The 8,798-nt window shown below is 43.3% G+C and overlaps 1 non-coding gene across 1 annotated transcript; it reads left to right on the forward strand.

Annotated features, from left to right (window-relative positions):
• Positions 1-7,956: 7,956 nt before the first annotated feature.
• Trnar-gcg (transfer RNA arginine (anticodon GCG)) lies at positions 7,957-8,030 on the forward strand. The gene has a single exon. It is a non-coding gene; the product is annotated as a tRNA-Arg (tRNA).
• Positions 8,031-8,798: the final 768 nt, after the last annotated feature.

Genomic DNA, 8,798 nt, shown 5'->3' on the forward strand with positions numbered 1-8,798 from the left:
GACCCAGCCTCACCCCGACTGACCCCCTACCGAGCTGATAGCGCCCTTTAAATGCACGTAAACAGGCAACCTTTCAGCTTTCCCACCAGAGGGAGACACCAAAGCCGCGATTGGCACAGCGGCGCCACCGCCACAAACGGAGGCCGACTGCTTCACACAACGATCTGCGGCGCGCTCTTCAAAACAGCAGTTTTTTTTTTACCACGGCTCAATGTACTCATGTATCTTCTCATACATCCTCCTCAATGAGGAGCGGAAAATAGTGTCAATACACTATGGAGAATGTGGTCATCGCCGGATTCCACGCTTCGTGTACACTCAAAAGTCCGAAGTGAGGCCCACACTCAGTGAATGGGGGTGGGGAAGATGCGGATGTTGTATCCTCACACAGATCGTGTATACTCGCACTTAGTTTAGAAGCGCGCTCTTAGACCAGAGGTAAGGCGGAGTTTTGAGGTCATCAGTTTCTCGGTACACGAGCGGCTGCATACACGAGTGAAACGGCGACAGGATCAAGCTGAAATTTTTCAAGTCTCTATCGCTGGAGGCAGCATAGAAAGCCTTGGATGTCAAGGTAAAGGAGGTACATACGGCGATGATGATGAAATGAGACTTTGGGTTGATTACTGGTCTACTTTTTATTGCTTCTTCACTTGCTAGCAACGCCGAAGACCACACGCACTGGTTTACAAAAACATAGATGAGGATTCGTAGATTCTCCAGCCAGTTATCAGAACAAATGACCACCGAGTTCTACAACTTTCTTAAGATTCACGTGTAAACAGTGAGATGTGGTACTACAGACCACGAACCAAGAAAATGCCAGACGATTGTTATCATGGCTTAAGTACCCGCCACAATGCAAGTGATACAGAGACATACGTACAGTTAGACAAGCGCAAGATGGGAACCACTAACCCTAGTCCAGAGGTACGTACAGGGAAGCTTTGCAAGACCTTGTTAGTGCGCAAGATTAACTAACAAGGGGAGGCCGCCAATTGTGAAATTCAGATTCAATTCATACTGCGCATAATAAAAGCTCATGGCCAGAGGTGTAATGTGGCAAAGCACCAAGATGCACTTCTCAGCCGTTGTCGAGAAAATCTACAGTTCAAATAAACCGTTGCGGTGAAATACTCTCTACGATTAATAATTTTCTACAGCGTCGTGGCGCAGCGGTAAGCTCTCGGGTTCGTAATCCGAAGGTCGCCGGATCGAATCTCGCGCCATGCAACGTTTTTTTTTTTTTTTAGTATTTGTTTTTGTAATTCAAATGTGTGTACACACACACACACACACACACACACACACACACACACACACACACACACATATATATATATATATATATATATATATATATATATATATATATATATATATATATATATATATATAAAATTCCCGGTAATCAGTTGCAACAATTATGCATATAATAAGTTGTTGAAAGTCGTTTGTCGTGGAAAAACTGGCGACTTCGAATTTCCGCAAACAAAGTTGTATTTCACAAATGTTATTAATTGTCTTCATAATGTTAACCACGTATAGTTAACGGAAGACGTAGAAACGATATTCCGAAACGAATACGTATAGCGTAAGTCAAACGTTCGAATTAGAATAGAGACCCCACGAACACAAATTTGCTGTGGCAGGTATGAAATATAAACTCCGTTACTCGCTCGTTACATTTGAAGGGCAGATGTTGAATGGGCCGAAACGAGCCGCCGCATAACAGCGTAGTTGCCTGCTAACTTCGAAAGAAGGTAGATGCGGTCCCTAGCGCAACTTATAGCATCGTCGAAAATCAGTGCGGACGTGAGAGCTTTGGTACACCCTGTTTTACAAAAAACTAATAATAAAAAAAAATGTTGCATGGCGCGAGATTCAACCGACCTACGGATTACGAACCCGAGCGCTTACCGCTGCGCCACGACGCTGTAGAAAACTATTAATGGTAGAGAGTATTTCACGGCAACGGTTTCTTTTAACTGTCGATTTTCTCGACAACGGCTGAGAAGTGCATCTTGGTGCTTTGCCACATTACACCTCTGGCCATGAGCTTTTATTATGCGCAGTATGAATCGAATCTGAATTTCACAATTGGCGGCCTCTCCTTGTAAGTCTGACTCCTCACTTACATAGTATCGCTGTACGATCGTCAATCAGAGGCTACAGTCGTTCACTGCAACTCTCGAACTTTGCCGAAGTTCCGCTCTCCTGCCGTTTGAGGATCTCTATATATGGCGTTTGGGGCTGTTTGCTTATAGATGATTGTTGACTGTGTTGTTATTTAGCACCAATTCCCAGTCAGTGAGGGTGAAATCAGTGGTTAGCCAATGCGTGTGCCCTCTTAATGGTATGAAAAAAGTGGCTTGCACTGTATCTCTCTTCCTAAGCTTACAAAAATGGTTCAAATGGCTCTCAGCACTATAGAACTTAACATCTATGGTCATCAGTCCCCTAGAACTTAGAACTACTTAAACGTAACTAACCTAAGGACAGCACACAACACCCAGTCATCACGAGGCAGAGAAAATCCCTGACCCCGCCGGGAATCGAACCCGGTAACCCGGGCGTGGGAAGCGAGAACGCTACCGCACGACCACGAGCTGCGGACCTTAAGCTTACAGCTAATGGTCATACTTAAATGATTTTTCTCTTTTTTTCTTTTGTAACCTTTCATGATTCGGTCGTTGCACGGAAATCTCACATAACACGAGCCTATTGGGGGTGAGGTTACGTCGCTGTTCTCCCTCCACCCTTAATGTAATGCCAAATGTGTATTGATGCAATGTGGATGCCTATGTTGAGGGCTTTTACATTGTATGTTTGCCTTGTTGCGGATCAAGGGGAACTCAATGCCACAACATACCATACTCCCTTCGAATACCACCGAGGGGACGGTCGAGTGCAGCCTTGCATCCTACGGATGGATCACTATCAGCAGTGTCACATGCCCTATCTCCATGAGGAGAGGTTAGGAATTTAATTCAGGGCATTGCTGCAAAGTATGGTAACTATATACTGAGCAGTGGCTGGCTCGCGTTGGTACCGTTTGTTCTGTGGCAGTTTGTCGCAATCGAGTGGCGTCTTATTTCTCCCTGAGTTACTACCATAACGAGTTGCTGACTTGCCTCTGTCAGTGGCAGCAGCAGCGCTTATCGATACTAGTACTGCTGTGCCATCTTTGGTGTGACCGCTATATTTCCGTGTGGTGGTGTGCGAGGCAGTCAGTTGGTTGCGACAGAGCAGTGTGGAAGTCTCCGTGTCGCATGGTCAGGCCGGGACCGCTGGCAGCGTGCACGCGTGGTCGGATTGTGAGGCGCTAGCTGCGAGAGCTATAAAGTTCGTTGCCCACCGAACCTAGACACTGAAGTTGAGTGATCAACTAACCTGTTATGAAACCTTGACTGCTGTGACATCTCTTCGTTCATTGTCGGTTGTTGCTTCCTGGGCCATTCCGGCTAGCAGCAACATATGGTGTGTTGGAGTTGGCGAAATTTTGCAGCCGTCTTCCTGTGTGGTCTTTAACTACAGAATTGGTTGTTACTTATGAGTGAAGTGCACCAGCGGTATTTTCTGCCTTGTTGCCGTTAACGCCCCAGTTACCTGCCCTGGCCGTTAGCGTAGTTTGCCGGCAGCGTGTTTTCCTCGCCGTGTTGATGCTGTCCAGCACGGCGTGTAGTTCTACAGCCATTTAGTTGTTTGTTCATATTTTTTTCTTAAGTGTGGTTATTGTACCCTGGCTGTTTTTAGACGCCAATTTTGAAGACATAGTGTGGCTGGTATCTACATCCTCAGCTGATATTTTTCGTTGTCGTACCGTTGGTCGGAGGGAAGGGAATTGATTATGTTGTTGGTCGGTCCTTCAGCCGTCCCTGGGTCGGGTTGCCATCCGATTATTTATACTTACTCTTGGCTGGCTGTCTCACCTCACCATACTTTAGAGCTACCTCCTCAGGCCGACTCTTGGAACACTTCTGAGCACCACTGTTCTGTTCTTTTTAGATTGTGATTTTCATTTTTAGTCTGATGTACTGTGCGAGGCCTTCAGCCGTCTATTAATTTAGTTTGTTTTAATTTTAAAATAAGGCCTGCAGCTGACTTAAAGTTTGAAGATTGATTTGTTTAATAACTAAAATTTTGAAAATTTGTTCTATCTGAAATTTTTGTTATCCAGGCCCTAAGTCCTGAGTTGTTCAATCTCCAGTGTGTGGTCTTCAGCTGAGCCTTTATGTGAAATATTTTTAAGACAATTAAAATTTTGAAAATTGATTTGTTTGAAACTAATTTAAAAAAATTGCTGTATCTGAAACTCTTGTTATCCAGGCCCTAAGCCCTGAGTTGTTCAATGTCTTGTGTGTGGCCTTCAGCCGAGTATTTACGTGAAATATATTTTTTTTTAGTAAGGAATTCAGCCGCATGTATTCTTTAAAGCAATTTTTCTAACTTGTGTTCAGGCCTTCAGCCGTTCTTGTTTTTGGCGTGGTTTTGGGCCTTCAGCCCAGGAGGTATTGCAAGTTTTCTTAACTAGGCCTTCAGCCATATTGTTTTAATTTGATCCTTTTAAGGCAATGTGTAATTAAGTGGTTGGTAGGAAAATAAAAGTTTGTGTGTTTTGTGCAACTGACAGTAACTGATTATGACCCCCTCCACAACCGTAACCTGATCCACTCTGTCCTGCGAAACCAGATTTCATATACTATTTAGTTTTCTACTCTTGTTGGAGATGAAAATTTCTTCCACCACTATAATTTTATCGAGCGCCTCTCCGCAGGCGAGCGTTTGCAATCTCGACTAGGGGGTCGGTTTCTGTTCAGTAAAGTTGTTGGCTCAAACTCTGAACACATCTGTGGTGTATTTTAGGCAGGTACATGTGGTTGTATCCATGTTTCTGTATTATAGAGAGGTATTTAACAGCTTTCTCTATTTTTCATGGCAGCATCACGTCACGGTGAGGCCAGCGAATGAAAAGGACTTGCCCGTTAGTCATGTGAGAACGTTTGGAGGCGACCAGAAGTGACAACTGGAGAATTCATGAGCCTTGTACTGGCGGTCCGAAAGAATCGACGCTACTACAATCCCAGTCACTCTCTGAGCTGAATATCTGAATGTGTCTACTTTACCTTTGCAACGCAATACCGTATGAATTGTTTCTTCCGATTTTTCATCGTGGGGTCTGTAGGGAACCTAGCGCAATACTGGCTAGTGAGCTTGGAAACCCATTGGGCTACACATCTCGGGAGTAAATGATAGGAACCAAAGTATATTGCTGCCGCACAAGACCTTCTGTAGTCTTTTAAAGTACGCCACTCTCGGGCTCACACACAATCACCACTCCTGACAGAACCTTCCGCGTAGAAGTCTCTACACAACTGTTGGCGATAAGTCACGTTTATAGCCGGCCGCGGTGGTCTCGCGGTTCTAGGCGCGCAGTCCGGAACCGTGCGACTGCTACGGTCGCAGGTTCGAATCCTGCCTCGGGCATGGATGTGTGTGATGTCCTTAGGTTAGTTAGGTTTAAGTAGTTCTAAGTTCTAGGGGACTGATAACCACAGAAGTTGAGTCCCATAGTGCTCAGAGCCAAGTCACGTTTATGACGACTAATAGCAAAGCGCAATGACGCCCAATATCGAATAAGTCCGAAAAATGTAGGCTTAAAATGGGCGACTGTTTATGAGTCTGGGGAATTTTAGGCTAGAAATATCGGTGTCAGTGCTGTCGATCTGTGGCTTAAAAATTGAATGATGAGATGAAGGCATAACACAGATGGAAACTGTAGAAGGTTTAATTCATGCGGTTGACTAAAATTCGTCACCGCCATAAGCCATGACGATTGTCACCAATTTGATAACCAGTAGTGGAGACAACTAACACAGCTACCTGCATTATGTCCAAAGACATGTGCAATCACTGTTTCGTTCGACTCCGAAAGAAGCTCTTACTTTCCGTTTCCTTCAGAGTCATATATCTCGGATCCACCTTGTGATGCCACAACCAGTATTAATAAACAAGTAAAAAATTCCATGTCTCGTACACAGGGCATTTCAAAAATATTCATATTATTTTGCAAGACTATATCTCCTATGTGGAGTAAATTTTAGCTTATAGTGGACTAAACAAAGCTTATCAAAACAACCATAGATTTTACTAAGGTACATCATTTACATGCATGCCCCCTACACAAATATGCAGACGGTAGGCGATAGTTGTGCAGTACTGTTCGGCTTGCAGTACCCGCCACTACCAAGATTTCCCTCTCCGTCACAGATGGAGAAGTGAACAGTTAGCAGAAGCAAGCTTGGATATCTGTGTGCATTGGAGTTGGATATCGTGTTCCTCTCATCAGTAGTTTGTCTGCTCTGAGCGTTTGATGGTTCTTAGCTCACGGAAGACATCTTAGGACCTGTGGTACCTGTTTATAAGGTGAGTGGTTAATTTCAGTGCTGTATTTCAGTTCGGTTATCTGTGTTACGTAAGGAATGATATCTAACAATCGTTTCATGATAATTTCTATAATTTGAATTTCACTATCGCCCTAAAGCAATTTCAAATTTTGAATTATATTTTTTTCGTCTTGCTTTTTTTCAGAATGAAACGGCGGAAAATGAGAAAAAAGTAAGAGGAAGATGGACTGAAGAACGTACGAAAATGTCTGTGACCAAGGTTATGACGAACACAATGACGACAAGACAGGCAGCTGCAGCTCTTTCAACAACTGGAAAACAAAAAGATCGTTGTCGAAGAGAAGAAATTAAAAGCAGACAAAATAAAGTCTGAAAGAAAGATAAAGAAACCTCGGGTGTTCCAAAATAAAATGAACACGAAAGTGGTGACCATGGGAAGCCAATTACGAAACTGAAATTATAAGAAAATAATGGGTCAACTGAATAAATTGAAAAGTGGCGTCATGCGTTTGGAATCATTAGAAGAAAACTGGGTGCTGAGTACTAAGAATAGTGGTTGGCCACATGTTTTTATGTGTGGTTCAGAAGGATATTTTGTATTTTCTTTCTGATCTCTGTAATATAGTGAGCTGAAAATTGGTCAACTGAACTGTAATAGTAACAACAAGAATCCATGCTTATGTGTTCGTGATTATTCAATTAGTATAAGTGTAGTGTATCACTAACAACCGATATTGCCACAGAAAAGACAATGGCCAATACACAAGACAGTCCTTACAACACTTCTAATCATAGCTCTTCTACTTTCGATGTAACTGATTACTGTGAATAAAGAATAAACATTATTACAGTGTGCTTTTCGTAGAACATGTGTTGAGGTAAGGGAATAGTACATTAATATTCCGATTAACCACCGCAGTTACACAGTAAAGTCAAGAAAGTCAAGCTGGCCGATACTACGACTCTCCACCTATTTCCGAACCAGGGCAAAAATTTCGTAACGGCGCCCCCCCCCCCCCTCTCCCCTCCCTCCACTTCGAGCGTTTGAGATGGGACGTCAAAATTTTTAATTAAATTTGATTTCTCAAAAATGCGTTAATTTTGTAGCGCACATCTTTCTGAAAAGTTTGGTATATAAAACATGTACGTTCGAAGACATGTAAGACATATTTGGTCTTAAGTGTCAAAGTGCAGTGCCACGTCTCTTCACACAGCTTTTTTCTATCGCATGTCACTGTATTTCGCTCTGTGGAATTCAAACCTGTATATTTTACAGAAAAAAATAACAAACAATAATGGGGAGGGGGAGATTATTTGTGACTAGGAGAATAAGAACACTTTAGAGAATTTACACTCTTTATTGCCTATTAGCTAACAACTTGAAACTTCCTGGCAAATTAAAACTGTGTGCCGGACCGAGACTCGAACTTGGGACCTTTGCCTTTGCCTTTGCTAGTTCTGCAGGTTCGCAGGAGAGCTTCTGTAAAGTTTGGAAGGTAGGCGACGAGGTACTGGGAGAAGTAAAGCTGTGAGGACGGGGCGTGAGTCGTGCTTGGGTAGCTCAGTTGGTAGAGCATTTGCCCGCGAAAGCAAAGGTCCCGAGTTCGAGTCTCGGTCCGGCACACAGTTTTAATCTGTCAGGAAGTTTCATATCAGCGCACACCCCGCTGCAGAGTGAAAATCTCATTCTGGAAACATCCCCCAGGCTGTGGCTAAGCCATGTCTCCGCAATATCCTTTCTTCCAGGAGTGCTAGTTCTGCAAGGTTTCGCAGAAGAGCTTCTGTGAAGTTTGGAAGGTAGGAGACGAGGTACTGGCAGAATTGAAGCTGTGAGGACGGGTCGTGAGTCGTGCTTGGGTAGCTCAGTTGGCAGAGCACTTGCCCGCGAAAGGCGAAGGTCCCGAGTTCGAGTCTCGGTCCGGCACACAGTTATAATCTGCCATGAAGTTTCATATCAGCGCACACTCCGCTGCGAAGTGAAAATATCATTCTGGAGCTAATAACTTTCTCGTTTGTGTCACATAAAATTAAAAACAGTGAACATAAAAGAGACAAGCAGGACAGTACACATTTCTTCAGAGCGTAGGTCCCAACATTTTTTTCTCTCTAATCTTGCTACAGTTTTACAAGGTGTGCTCTCCTTTCAGCGAAAGAATATATTACTTTATCAAAATTCGTCAAAAGTTCTGCTAAATGAAAAATCAAAATGTTGTCTAATATTGAAAAAGCTGTTAATACGAATATACCCAAGACTGTTGTGGTTTCTCGATTTGATTACGTCTGTTTTGTCACTGTTTGCTAGATACAAGGAAACTGGCCTTCCTAATATTGCAGATATTATAATGCACACCGAATAAGAGAGACTGTTTTGGCACAAATGGCCTTTTTATC

Source organism: Schistocerca nitens, chromosome 1, assembly GCF_023898315.1.
Source record: "Schistocerca nitens isolate TAMUIC-IGC-003100 chromosome 1, iqSchNite1.1, whole genome shotgun sequence".
Taxonomy (NCBI): Eukaryota; Metazoa; Arthropoda; class Insecta; order Orthoptera; family Acrididae; genus Schistocerca; species Schistocerca nitens.